The 13,036-nt window shown below is 37.9% G+C and overlaps 1 protein-coding gene across 1 annotated transcript in view; it reads left to right on the top strand.

Annotated features, from left to right (window-relative positions):
- LOC143850488 (putative disease resistance protein RGA3) overlaps positions 1-12,720 on the top strand; it is a 61,129-nt gene extending 48,409 nt beyond the window's left edge. Inside the window, exon 7 of the mRNA XM_077359732.1 lies at positions 12,288-12,720. The gene's annotated coding sequence lies outside the window, so the exon portion shown is untranslated. The remainder of the gene's footprint in view (positions 1-12,287) is intronic.
- Positions 12,721-13,036: the final 316 nt, after the last annotated feature.

Below are 13,036 nucleotides of genomic sequence, written 5' to 3'. Positions count from 1 at the left end.
ATTTCTTCCTTGGTTTTTTTTATTCTTTTTTAGCACTTTGTTTTTTTTTTTTTGACATCTTTGGTATCTTGAAGGAAGTCATGTTGAAATACGATTTATTTTCATTGTGACCTATTTGAGATAGGTGGGTCCAATCCGACAATTTCAAATGTTTTCTGCAAGATGGGAATTCCATTGCAAAAATGGTTGATGGAGTCTCTGTGTATTTTGGGCGCGTCAAAATTTTCAAGAGTTGACGGTCCCATCATATTCGGCATTGTGCAAGTTTGCGCCACCATACGCGACAAGATGAAGTTTTCCTCGCCATATGAGGCTTGTGAAGTTTTTCCACTACTTGTGGCGTTGTGAAGTTTTTCCACCGTTTGTGACGTGGCATTGTGAAGTGTTCCACCATTTGTGATGTGAAGTTTTCTCCAACACTTGTGATGTCGTGAAGTTTGCTCTGCCATTTACGAAGTTGCGAAGTTTTCTCCGACATTTGTAACATTGTGAAGTTTGCTCCGCCGTTTGCAAAGTTGTGAAGTTTGCTCCGCCATTTGCAAAGTTGTGAAGTTTGCTCCGTCATTTGCAACGTTGCGAAGTTTTCTCCAGCATTTGTTCTGTCATTTGCGAAGTTTGTTCCGTAATGTGCCGCTTGTAAAGTTTGCTCCACCATTCGTGGGTTTGGAAGTTTGCTTTGTTTGCGAAGTTTGCTCCATTATTTGTGGTGTTTTGAAACGTGCCTCCATCATCTGCAACGCTGGAAGGTTTTTTTTTTGCGGCGTTCTGGATTTACAGTTTGCCTTGTGATTTAAGGAATGTGATATAGCCATTATTTATGGCGGCACCAAGAACTTTTAATTCAGGAGCCTCTTTGACTTCAAGATGAGAGGAGAAGTGTGTCCCACCGGGCGTGCCAAAAATTTGTTCGCAACAAATTTCACATGCATGAAAAAGAGCATCACACACATAAAATGTATTGAGATCAAATTTTCCTCTCACGAGAAGAGGTTTTATTAATTTTCGTAGGGATTGTACACTTCCGGCTTTATTGGCCATTAATTACGTTTCTTGAAGAAAGAAATTTTTTTCTTAATTTATCCTCCAGAAAGATTTGATTTTTGTTAATAGATCTTCTCGAAGGAAATTTCATCTTCTCAAACTTTCTTCATTTTTTCTTTGGAGAAACACCATCTTTATCGTCTTTATCTGTTTAGAGTCACCGGAAGAGACTTTAAAGGGAGTCTTTTCCTTTCTCTTGAAATAGAAAAGCTTCTTTCTTTTGGGGAAACCGCCGTCTTTATCTTTTGGGAAAAAACCACCGTCTTTGTTGCCTTTCTCCCTTTAGGAAGTTCCTGGAAGAGACTCTAAAGGGAGTCGTTATCATCTTTCTCCCTTTAGAAGAGACTTTATAGGGGATCTTTATCATCTTTTTCCCTTTGAAAAGTCCCTGGAAGAGACTTTAAAGGAAGTCTTCATCATCTTTCTCTCTTTAGAAAGTTCCTGAAAGAGACTTTAAAGGGAGGCTTCATCATCTTTATCCCTTTAGAAAATCTCTGGAAGAGACTTTAAAGGGAGTCTTCATCATCTTTCTCCCTTTAGAAAGTCCCTGGAAGAGACTTTAAAAAGAGTCTTCATCATCTTCTCCCTTTAGAAAGCCCCTAGAAGAGACTTTAAAGGGAGTCTTTATCTTTCTCCGTTTAGAAAGCCCCTAGAAGAGACTTTAAAGAGAGAAAGGTCTTCTTTCCCGAAGGAAATCTGCAAAAGAAAGAAAGAAATTGTTAGCCCAAATCTTTTCTCACCTTTCTCTCTTTTCTTCTTCTTCTGTTTCTCCTTTCGCATAGCTTTTTCTTCCCTGAAGATCTGATCCCCTTTGCGTAGCTTTTTTTCACCAGAATTGGATTAGGATTCTTTTCAAAGGATCTTTCCGCCTATTTATAGAGGTTCTTTGGAGTGGTTGGCAACTGTCAGTCTGCCATCTCATCCTTTATCTTTCATTTCATGATCTCCACTTTCTCTTTTTCGGAGTCGCTGTGAGTGCCACCTCACCCATATCTTTGGATTCCACGATTTCAACTTCCCTCTTTTATGGGAAGTTACCTAACCTTTATTTAAAGTGGGTGATTCTCGCAAAAGTTTAAACTTTAGTGGATTTATGCATTTTCTCCTTTTCACTAAAGTGTTTTATTTTTGTTGTATATCCCTTTATTTTAGGAATAACATAACGTAACGTGTAACCACTCTTTTCTTTTTTATCTTCTTTTTTAATAAAGGATTTTACTATTATGCCCTTTTTGTATAAATTCGGGTCTAACATTGTCATCAATATGTCAGGATGAAGGATTCAAATGAGGCGGAAGTGCTTGCACTCAAGAAAAGCATCCTTCTCATTGATCCTAATGCCCTGGACTCTCTAGTGGTTGAGGTGACCCCCTTATGTTATTCGTTGCATCAAGCATGGAAATGGCTTTCTTGGAGATTAGCTACGTTATCTTGAGGATTCTGTTCACTATGTGTGTGTGTTGGGGGGGGGGGGGGGGAGGGGAGATGCAAGTTCCTTTCCGTACACGCATTGGACTGCCAATTCGAGGGTGAATTCTCTTGATAGAAGTGGTGTCTCTTTGGACACTTTTGTTGTTAGTTCCTACTATTCTCTTGAGTGAGTTGTTGTTTCTTCTTTTTGGCTGACCATCTGAGTTAGAGGCTTACTTTGTTACGGCCCTTTATGTTCATTTGATATTACTTTTTTGTCCTTTATTTTTGTGTAAACCATATGGGGCAGATTAGATTATCTAATCTGGCTAACGTTAATGATATAAAGGATATGAGACAAGTCATGAGACCTAACTTCAATTCCTCCTTCCTCAAATTTTTTTGTTTGGCTTGCCTTAGGGTGGGGAAGCTTGCCTCAGGAGTTTTGTGCGACCGTAAAATCCCTACCAAGTTGAAGGGAAAGTTTTATAAGACAGCTGTGAGGCCATCCATGCTGTACGGCTCAGAATGTTGGGCCATCAAGAACCAGCATGTGCATAAGATGAGTGTAGCGGAGATGTGAATGCTTAGATGGATGTGCAGTCACATAAGGTTAGATAGAATTAAAAATGAAGACATCCGTAAAAAGGTGAGGGTGGCACCAATTGAGGAGAAGATGAGAGAGTAACGCTTAAGATGGTTTGGACATATCCAATGTAGGCCTTTGGATGCTCCGGTGAGAAGAGGCGACTCGTGCCAAATTGATGGAGTAGAAAGAGGTAGGGGCAGACCGAAAACAACTTGGGTAGAAACAGTGAGGAAAGACTTGATATCTAGGAACATAACAGAGAACATGACCTTGGATAGGATAGAATGGAAGAAAATGATCCACGTAGAAGAACCCGACTAGAGCCAGGATTAGAGCCGAGTAGATTCCTTTCGCCTTCTTCATGAAGTTTTTCTAAAGGATTCATTTAGCCGACGCCAACTAGTTTGGGACAAAGGCTTTATTGAGTTGAGTTGAGTTGAGTAGCTTGCCTTAGGGTGTTCTAGTGTTTTTTTTTTTAAATAGAGGGTGTTCTAGTGTTCTTCATTATTATCTTTTCTGTTATTTATTGAATCAAATCATCAAAGGAAAATTTGACAAGATCTTGAAGACATTATGATGAAGGATGATCGGAGGAAGGACTAACATTTGCTTTGATAAGAAATCTGATGTAGGATTTAAATTGGAAAAATCTTTCTACTAGATTTATGGTAGGTCTCGAGTAGCGCAGCGCAGGCGTATACTGGGAAGCTGTAGACGTATGCCAGGAGGGTGTAAAATTAGTTTTGGGACAAACAACGAGGGCGTAGGTTACGAATGGATTTGAATGATGTTTCGAAGGTAGGGAAATTTTTTATATTGGGCATTTTAGGGTTTTTGTATAGAAGATAGGTGGAAAATAATGCAAAAAAGGTTTTGTGTGAGATTAATGGAGGGTTCCCGGGAAGCTAGTTTATGGGAAAACAGAAACATGAAAGAGATAGATAGCAGGTTGGAATCTTTGTAACCAAAACCCAACGCATATCGCACCTAGGGGCTCCTAGGCATCACTCCTTAGAGAAGATCAAGGCATCACACCTTGGCAATGAGTAGATATCATATCCACACAAGAGAAGAAGCTTTCAAAATCTTTGTTCAATCATCATTCATTATCAAAGAAAAGTGTTATGAGGCTTATAGTATATAAGAATAGGAAAAAAAACTTGAGATATCTAAAACTCGAAAATCAAAACCCAACACTTTTGGATTAAAAGACGCTCTAATGACTTAGAATATCTCTCCCCACTTACAATTCCCGTAATACATATATGGGGCATGTTTAAAATACTTGTGACTCAAAGAAACCAAGTGATATTAGTAGGAAAAGACTGTGGTACCCTCCTATGACTTAATGAACTTAAAACACCCAAAAATCACTTAAAAATTAAAATATGGGCCCTAAGGTGGTTGCCGTCATACTCCCCTGCTCGAAATGATTCAACCCCGTCGAATATAATGATTGGCATGATGTGAGAATTTTTCCGGCTTTGATCCTCGCATAATCTGCAAACGATCGGCCCTTCCAAGGGAATAAGTATTTCCAACGCACAAGATGCTTTGGGCAGTCAATGTCGTTGGTTTGAAGGACTGTGATCACCAGGTGTGCTTTCGAAGTATTCCGTATAATGTGTCAGCCTAGGCAGAAAGAAACTCAGGTTTTCTGCTTCATTAGGCCTGTAGACTTTTGCTCATGCGTTTTCAAATAAATAGTAAACCTTTGCAAGAGGTTCAAATGGTAAGATTGGTGACTCCGACAAATGCATATCAACATCGATAGAGGTATCATCTTGGATTTATCTTTCTTGTTGTAGTTGCTGTGTAAACTCTTCTTACTGAGTATGCCGAACGGTTCTCCCATTCAAGACGATAACAATACGGTAACAATTGCTGCCCTTTTGATTCTCAAGTAGTGTTCACGGACTAACATATGTCAGAACCAGCTTTGTATAACAATAGTGGCTCTGGTTCATTGCTCAAAATTTGTGCTCTTCAAAGAAGGTATCGACAATGATTGTTCTAGCACGAACTCGTGACTGTGTCTAACTTGTGGAGTCTCCAACGCCAGAGCATGTGCACAGAAATCTTGGTAAATACGATTCATGCGATCCAGGTGGGATTGCAGACGTATGCCGGGAAGTGTAAAATTAGTTTTGGGACAATACAAACGGTGCAGGGTATGAATGGTTTTGAATGATATTTCTAAGGGAGGGAAGTTTTTAATAGTGAGTATTTTAGGGTTATTGTATAGAAGGTAGGTGAAAAAATAAAGCAAGGGAGGTTTTGTGTGAGATTAATGGAGGTTTTGGGTTCCCGGGAAAGTGGTTTATGGAAAAAAAGAAACATGATAGAGATAGATAGCAAGGTTGGAATCTTAGTAATAAAAACCCAAGGCATCGCACCTAGGCGCTCCTAGGCGTCACTCCTTAGGGAAGATCAAAGCATCAAACCTTGGCAAAGAGTAGATATCATATCCAGACAAGAGAAGAAGCTTTCAAAATCTTTGTTCAGTCATCATTCATTATTAAAGAATAGTGTCATGAGGCTTATAGTATATAAGAAGAGAAGAAAAACTAGAAATTTCTAAAACCCTAAAATAAAAACCCAACACTTTTGGACTAAATGACCCTCTAATGACTTAAAAACTATCCTCCTACTTAAAATTCCCATAATACATGTGTGGGGCCTATTTAAAACACTCATAACTCAAAGAAACTAAGTGATATTAGTGGGAAAAGACTGTGGTTCCTCACAGTTCCTCTCCTATAACTTAATGTACTTAAAAGATACCTAAAATCACTTCAAAATTAATATATGGCACTGAGTATGCTGAACGGTTCTCCCATTCAAGGTGTGCTGGATAACAATTGTTGCCCTTTTGATTCTCAGGTAGTGTTCACAGACTAACATCAATCGGAACCGGCTTTGTATAACAATAGCGGCTCTAGCCCATTGCTAAAATTTTATGCTTTCCAAAAAAGGTATCAGCAATGATTGTTCTAGCACGAACTCCCGACTTTTGTCTAATCGGTGGAGTCTCCATGGCTAAAGGACGTGCATAGAAATCTTGGTAAATATGAGTCACAAAATCCAAGTGGGACTGCAATCTGTGAAATTTGAAATTTAAGCCTTCTAACAATTCGACATTCGATCTTCGTTGCCATTAAAAATAAAAAAAACTATTCGATCTTCACTGCAATATGATTCCAACCCGAGCACGCCAATTGATGTAGTAGAAGAATGTCCTATGGACCTTGGAGATTAGCAAAATGGCTGTCAGAATTCCATCTATGTCCAACATTCTTCAACTACATTTCGACATCTGTTAAAGATACTGCAAATAGGAACCAAAGGAGAGAGCGTGGAGCGCTCTTCGCGGAGCATTGAGAACACCCTCCCCTTGCAGTAGTTCGTGGTGGTACACATCAGAGGGGTTGTTGTTCCTGTCCGCATCCTGCTACATCTATCCAAGCAGCGAAAGTTTCATCCATTTTGTGCTGCTGTTTTGTTTCAGGCACTATTTTCCTGATGGCAGGTTCTTTGAGATTTAGTTTTTCTTAGCCATAGTGGTTGGGTTATAGAGTTGTTAGTACTTTTTAGTCACCTGCTTGGTATCTTCTTTGTTGAGACATCTCGTTCCATTTTGCTGTACCACAGGGTTTTATTTTCAAATGATATATTTTTATCTTTAAAATAATAATGTAGCCTAGGCATCTGGTTGTATTAAAAAAGATTACCAGGTTTTAGTCATGACCTTGAGTTGAGTTGACATGGCTAGTCACCCTACTGAATAAAATGGTTGCAAGACATTCTAAAATATTGGATAAAACTTATTTTACTTGTAGTAAAATAGGACAATAAATTCAGATTCTCAATAAATTATTTTTCATTTTCAGTTTTGGAAACTTGGGGGCTGATAACTCCATGTTATCCAAGCCTCAAACAAAGACACGGTCCGGAGCAACTGGCGAAGGTGTTGGGACCACTCTTCACAACCCTATCAGTCAATATGAATCCCAATTGTTCCAATACTCGGGCATATGGGTGTGTGACACTATGAGTGCTTGGAGCTGGCATTCACTTTGTAACTTCTAATAATTCTTCGATATTGGCTTTATATTCAAGGAAACATTATTGTACTAACACAGAATCTGTATGAATATATTAAAAAAACGCATAATAGTGAGACACTGCAAATTTTAGCAAATACAAAAATAATTTACTGACATTCATATTATTGTTAACCTACCACTAAATAACAGCGTAAGTAGTGACACAATCTGATTATGTAGCCTGCAATGTAACACTGAAATATATTGACAATCCCGTATTCTTGTATATGAGAGCAGAGCAACATATTAAATTCTGTCCATGATTACTTATATTATTAGGTTGCATTGGAAGTTCAAAAGGTTATAAATTTGCTAATAAAAACCTCTACATATTGGCCCATACCTCCTACTGACAAGTAGAAAATCTAAACTAAAGAAATCTAGATGCCAAACATGTAATCAACAATCCGGAGAGTTGCAAAGTAAATGTTTGCATAACTTATTAAATGTCTGTCTCCTAATGATAGTACTTTCAGTACCCAATAGCTTAAGCATTGCTGCTTTAGCCACCTCTCAGCTGGTGTGTTCTGTTAGAGCATAAGTTTGGACTTGAAGAGGACCCTATTGGGTTGTTTTACCATGAAAATTGCTTGATTTACTATTTGAAGTGGACTATTAGAGAATAATATAAGAGAAATGACAATATTTTGTTGTACCCTGAAAATTGCTTGATTTATGATTTGAAATGACAATACTTGGTCTCTACCTCCTCTTATAAGTTAGGCATTTCTCTTAACTCTATCCAAATTCTTGATTTGTGAGATTAGGTAAATTAAGCTACGCTCATCATTTATGATCCACGGCTCACTCAATTAGAGTCCTAACTACTTCAATGAAATTAGTTCCAACGATGCTATTAATCGTTGCGCTGGACCAATTTGGTCGAGAGTTTGTCCAGTCATCTCAATGAGGAATTTAGCTATGCCACCCGCTGACCTTACACTATGAGTACTGTTGTAGCAAAGCCAACGGGAAGATCAGTCCCCGGGCCCAATCTAGGCTATTAGCCAGGGTAAAGATGGATGAAGGGGTTGTCAGGGAGCTTTATAAGGAATTGTAGGATCCATAGCTGGAAATACTGAATCTTCAAGGCATATACTTTTAGCTGCTCAATTTCATTTTGAAGGATTTCTGTTCAATTTTTTCTATCTTTCCACTTTGGTTGGATTCCTCGAGATACAATCTGATGGCTTGGTAACATGTATTCCTTCTTTGGATGCAAAGTTATATTATGGAAGGATTTGCTGCTTCTCATCCTTTTGGAGTCATGGAAGAAGAGGTATACGAGAAGGTTCAAAGAATGTTGCAAGTTATGCCTCCCCCCATCTCAAACAAGGAGATGAGGGGAGGTAGCGTGGAATAAAAAGGCAATCACAGATTAGTTCCTTAATAGACGAATCAAATGTTTTTGGTCGGGGTAGCGATAAAGAGGAGTTAATGAAATTGATGTTGGTTTCGAACGAATCTGCATCATCATCGTCAAAGGATATATGTGTTATTCCGATAGTCGGAATTGGGGCCCTTGGAAAGACGACTCTTTCCCAGCTTATTTACAATGATAAAAGGGTGGAAGATCATTTTCAAGTTCGAGGATGGGTTTGTGTCTGAAGATTTTGATATTTGTAGAATAACAAAAGCAATTTTTGAATCAATGACAAAGAAACGTTGTTGTCTTAACGAAATCGATCCACTTCAAGTTAGCCTCAAGGAAGTATTGAGTTGCAAGAGATTTCTACTCGTCTTAGACGATGTATGGAATGACTGTGACTGGCAGAGGCTACAGGCCCCATTCAGTTTTGGTGCAAAAGGAAGTAGAATCACTACAACAAATCTGGGCTTTCCCTACCGACTTTAGTTATGTCAGTAGGGAAAAATTCACCTTTTCCCTACCCATTTTATATCAGTACGAAAATACTTCATATCCCTACAGGTGTTAGTTTTATCTGTAGGGATATAGTGTCTACCTAAGGATTACTATGCAATTCGTAGGGAAATCCTGAGCGATATGCCTACGGTACTCCTTTCCCTACAGGAATCAGTAGTTTTTCGTAGGGAAATACCGAGTTTTGCCTTCTTAAAAAATTTCCGTAGGTAGGGTTTCTTTTGCCGCAAGAGGCTTTGCTCGGGAACCATTTCATAGATTTATGTTTGTTACTTTCTCCTTTTCGTTGTGATTTTGGAATTAATCATGTCTTTGCGTCCTGAATAGTGTAGATTAATTACGTATTTGTTTCCTTTTCGTTGCGATTTTGTTTCCTGAACAGCAAAATGGGTTTCTAGGGTTTCTTTTGCCGCTCTACTACTGATGTGTAGGCCCTAAATTTAAGGCCCAGGTGAATGATAATGGCATTTTTGTTCTTTTTATTGACCTTTTTTAATATTCTTTTGGTGCCCAGAACCCACATGCTCATTTGCTAATGGTTTGTTGAATCGATTTTATATTTTAATTTGGATGCTAGGACTGTTATTCAGTCCTAGTTTCTGCCTTTTCTTTTCTTATGGTTTTTCTAAAGAAGAAAAGGTAGATAGATGAGAGGTTGGAAGGAATTTAGGCAGAAAAACACAAATTTGGGGTTGAAAATCCGAACCCTTGTTATACACCGAGATTGACTTTGGCTGCAAGAGATGTTAGTATGGAAATCAGATCAGATTATCAAAAACTCTCCCCGTAAGAAAGCGACTTGGGGTTACATAAGAAGGATTTTGGACTTAGAACCCTAGGGTTTTTACTTGGATTTTATTTTCCTCATCTTTAAAGTTTTATGGTTTCAGGTGTGTCATTGATTATTTCTGTACTTTCTCTTTTGTTTGTATTGCTGTAATCAATGCTTATGATTTTCTTTCATGCTTTGTCTTTCTTTCTGAAATTTCTATTTTCATTGCTATGGTCAGCACTTGATGGCAAATACAAAGTGGCTTTTTGTAAAACCCATTGAACTCTGTTCTTGCTACTCTTTTTGTCATTTTTTGTTGTTTTCAATGGTAACTAACTTTGAGCTGAGGAGATATCCTTTGGTGACCAAAAAACATAGTCATTATCCACATGCATTTCTTGCCATTGATACGGACCATTTTGAATATGACAGGTTTTATTCACTCTGTGATCTCATTTCGACAATTGTATCATAACAATGGAGTTTTGCATTAAAATGTTAGAATTGTATCTTAGTTTTGCTTCCCTTTTCATGGAACACCCATGTCTTACTTAGGGATTAGCCCCACTATATACTGCTAAAATCTGTTATGGTATTCCTCTCTCTTTTCATGTGTGGCCTATGCATCCGATCAGGAAAGATAATCTTTGATTCTTATGACTTCAGAATTGTTATTCTGGTTCCGAGTTTGGTTGATGTGTATGTAAATGATTGTGCATAACACTCATCTAAAAGATGGAATTAACTGTCTTTCTCAGTATGCCGGCTTGCAGCTAATGATGAGCAATAGTAAGTTGGTCACATGGAACTTTAGATAACATAGAGCATGTATGTACTCCATAGCAGGGAGCTAATTGGGGTGTGTAGGGGGAGCTAATTCACATATATGATAAATTCCTTTTTGTCTAGGTGACAATACATATCCCTGTATGTGGATCACTTTAGAGTGATAACTAAATGATCAAAATTATTAGGAGCGGTAGCTACTAATGTAGCTAAAATTCTTTCTTTCTTGATCTTAATAAGCTATCAAAGCTGGGAAATAAGACCTGTCTAAGGCTTTTGATCTTTTAAGCACCTATCTGACCATGGTGGGTCCCTCTTGCTGGACTATGTGGACATATGGTAGGTCCGACTAATACTCCAATTTGGAACTTGATGGGCACATGAGATCAAGTATACAAGGTAAGGCACGACCAACGTAACATGATGAGTGCTACATTCGGTTGATTCAGATTCTAGCTAGCAGGACAGACCATACATGGATGATCCTAACCATCCAAGTAGACTGTCATAAAACATACAGGTGATACCCTTATAATTCTGTTTTCCCTAGTAATGATGAACTTCAACTTGAGGTTAGTCCCTCATTTGTTAGATTGTTAGGCAGATGATTAGCATTTTTAATGCATGACTTCCCTGGGAACTTTATGAGTCTAAAAACTTTATCCATCTTTTAGATATTTTGCTCATAATAACTTCAAACTTGATTTTGAAATTTGAGTTTTCTGAAATTAACTTTCCGTTTCAGACGAGGTATTTAATTTTGATCCACTTATCCTTTTGGTCACTGATGAGGTTTTATTTACAACTTAAATCTTTTTATCTTATTATATGTATGTGTCCTTTTGCAGGTTTTCAATGATTTTGTTCTTTGGAAGACCTATTTCCTAGCAAGAGTCTGGCAGATGGTTTCAAGAGGGTTCAGGCCCTCCGTATTCTTTCTCAACAGGTAAAACGTGAAAGCCTTTGGAACTGCATCAAGTTTTATCATGGTTTATTTGACATTCTTCATGCTATTAGCCAATAATGAGAACTATACAGCCGTAGCATATAGCTCTTATTAATTTTCAGTTAACTGGTATTTTTTACATTGTTAAGGACATCAATTCTGCATCTCTGTTTGATATAGTTCACAATGCCTCTTAATGTTGTTTAGAACATTTGCAATGCCATGTCGCCCGCTGGTTTGTGGCATATGAATGATCCGTGTGAGCCGAATAATGTTTTCACAATTATTCTTCTCTTTCATTTTTTCTTGACCCTCATAGTTCTTTCTACCAGAATATGTCAAGTTCATGAGGTTTAGGTTTGTGGTTAGTAAAAGTGGCACCGAAATGTCAGCCTTTTGAGAAAAAAATAAAAGGTTTCCTTGTTTCATTACATATTTATTTCTTGAGTAATCCTCATACTAGAAGGTGATATGAATTATGTTACTATTATAATGCTCGGATATATTGTTTAAGCTAAGAGCTCATCTGACAGACATCTGTTCCTATAACTGAATCTATTCACTCTGGTACTTCACATTCCTCCATTTATAGTTTATGATATAGTGTCTTCTAATATTATTTAGTTATATGTAGTTATTCTACTGCACTCTAGATGATTTTGTGCTTGCAATTACACTTTTTGAAAGCCTTTGTAACATGCTTGCTGTCATTTCCCATTTCTAACTGAATTGTTATTGTCTTAGACGCTATACAGACTGTATTGTGTCTCCATTGTTGTTGGGAATCCCCCGAGGCCTTATCATATCGACATGGGTCATGGGAGTGATTTAACGTGGATATAGCATGACGCTCCATGCACTAGCTGTGCCAAGGTACTCTCCAATTGGCAGTTCAAGATTCTTATCAAATTCCAGCACCCTCCAATTGGCAGTTCAAGATTCTTATCAAATTCCAATTTCTTCATTTAATTAAAGTTCAAGTGCTCAAACTCGTAAACATTATTTTTTTTGTCCATCTGGACACCATGGTGTCTAATTGTGTCAATGATGAACTAGCACTTAATAGGTGATATCACACTCTCTAAGATTTAATTCCACGATTGCTTTGTTTCAAGCATGATAATATTTGATAGTGAGAAGAATGATGGCCACATTTGAACCAATTTATCAGCCTTATCCTCTTTTATAGGTCCTTGTGTACACTCTGGATATGCATGGTCTGTCTTGCTTGTTTTGTTAGGCTTGTACAAGTATTGTTTACTTCGTCTCTCGCTTGTCTGAGTTGACAGGTAAAATGTAGACATGGTCTTCTTGCGATAATTGGTTTCAGAAAAAAAAAAAAAACGTCACTCATACTCTAATGGAGACAACTTATGTAGGGACCACATCCTCTTTAAAGGCATACCAAAGGGAAAATAGTGACCGCGAGGGATTCTTTGAGCCTCAAATTTCAAAGAGATCAGAATCATGGATGTTGTCTCTTGTCAAGGCGACTATGCGATGG

This window comes from Tasmannia lanceolata, unplaced genomic scaffold (assembly GCF_043159265.1).
Source record: "Tasmannia lanceolata isolate RefF3 unplaced genomic scaffold, GAP_Taslan_0.1 ptg000018l, whole genome shotgun sequence".
Lineage (NCBI taxonomy): Eukaryota > Viridiplantae > Streptophyta > Magnoliopsida > Canellales > Winteraceae > Tasmannia > Tasmannia lanceolata.
This window is presented reverse-complemented; position numbering and strand designations above follow the sequence as displayed.